This window comes from Schistocerca gregaria, unplaced genomic scaffold, assembly GCF_023897955.1.
Source record: "Schistocerca gregaria isolate iqSchGreg1 unplaced genomic scaffold, iqSchGreg1.2 ptg000198l, whole genome shotgun sequence".
Taxonomy (NCBI): Eukaryota; Metazoa; Arthropoda; class Insecta; order Orthoptera; family Acrididae; genus Schistocerca; species Schistocerca gregaria.
In genome coordinates this window covers 9,086,860-9,088,723 of record NW_026061736.1, presented here as the reverse complement: position 1 = coordinate 9,088,723, position 1,864 = coordinate 9,086,860, and positions in this window count along the sequence as shown.

Sequence of the window (1,864 nt, the reverse complement as noted above, 5' to 3'; positions counted from 1 at the left end):
ATGAGCTAGGACCTTACGATTTTGCATGAAGGGAGTACTAGCAGCCACGTTGCACGGGAGAATGTGAAAAGAGTTCATATGTAGTAAAAACCTGAGAAATCCGTCTGCTTTCGTCAATTGCTATCGATTCGACGTATATCAGAACATCTCATTGGCCGCTCTTCTCTCTGAAACGGTTACATTTAGCGTGTGCAAAACTATGTCGCGTGATGCGGAATTCGGAGACACTAAAAGCACCATAGTAGAACACAGAAGGAGCTTCTAAGTTGGCGTAATAGCCAGTAAGAAGCCGTAAAATAATAGTTTTAGCTATCGATTGTTGACATTTTAGCCGGCTTTGGTGCCTTGGACATGAGCTATTACCTTAAGATTTTGTGTAAAGGGAGGACTAGCAGCCACGTTGCACGGGAGAATGTGAAAAGTGTTAATATGTATTAAAAACTTGAGATATCCGCCCGTTTTCGTCATTTGCTTTTGAATCGACTTAATGTCAGACCGTGACATTGGCTGCGTTCTCTCTGAAACGGTTACATTTATCGTGTGCAAAGCTATGTCGCGAGCTGCGATATGCGGTGACACTAAAAGCACCATAGTAGAACACAGAAGCAACTTCTAAGTTGGCGTAATATCCAGTAAGAAGCCGTAAAATAATAGTTTTAGCTATCGATTATTGACTTTTTAGCCGGCTTTGGTGCCTTGGACATGAGCTAGGACTTTAAGATTTTGCATTAAGTAAAGACTAGCAGCCACGTTGCACGGGAGAATGTGAAAAGTTTTCATATATAGTAAAAACCTAATAAATCCGCCTGTTTTCCTCATTTGGTATCGATACGCCTTAATGTCATATGGTCACGTTGACTTCTCTTCTCTCTGAAACAGTTACATTTATCGTGTGCACAACTATGTCACGTGCTGCGATATGCTCAGACACTAAAAGCACCATAGGATAACACAGAAGAAGCTTCTAGGTTGATGTAATGGCCAATAAGAAGCAGTACAATTCAAGTTTTAGTTAACGATTTTTGACCTTTTAGGCGGCTTTGGTGCCTTGGACATGAGCTAGGACCTTACGATTTTGCATGAAGGGAGGACTAGCAGCCACGTTGCACGGGAGAATGTGAAGAGTGTTCATATGTAGTAAAAACCTGAGAAATCCGCCCGTTTTCGTTATTTGCTATTGAATCGACTTAATGTCAGATTGTCCCATTGGCGCACTTCTCTCTGAAACGGTTACATTTATCGTGTGCAAAACAATGTCGCGTGCTGCGGAATGCGGAGACACTAAAAGCACTATAGTAGACCACAGAAGAAGCTTCTAAGTTGATGTAATACCCAGTAGGAAGCAGTAAAATTCAAGTTCTAGTATACGATTTTTTACTTTTTATCCGGCTTTGATGCCTTGGACATGTGCTAGGACCTTAAGATTTTGCATTAAGGTAAGACTAGCAGCCACGTTGCACGGGAGAATGTGAAAAGTCTTCACATGTAGTAAAAACCTAAAAAATCCGCCTGTTTTCGTCATTTGCTATCGATACGCCTTAATGTCAGATGGTCACGTTGGCTTCTGTTCTCTATGAAACAGTTACATTTATCGTGGGCAAAGCTGTGTCGCGTGCTGCGATATGCGGAGACGCTAAAAGCACCATAGTAGAATAGTAGAACACAGAAGAAGCTTCTAAGTTGATGTAATGGCCAATAAGAAGCAGTATAATTCATGTTTTAGTTAACGATTTTTTACTTTTTAGCCGGCTTTGGTGCCTTGGACATGAGCTAGGACCTTAAGATTTTGCATGTAGGGAGGACTAGCAGCCACGTTGCACGGGAGAATGTGAAGAGTGTTCATATGTAGTAAAAACCTGAGAAA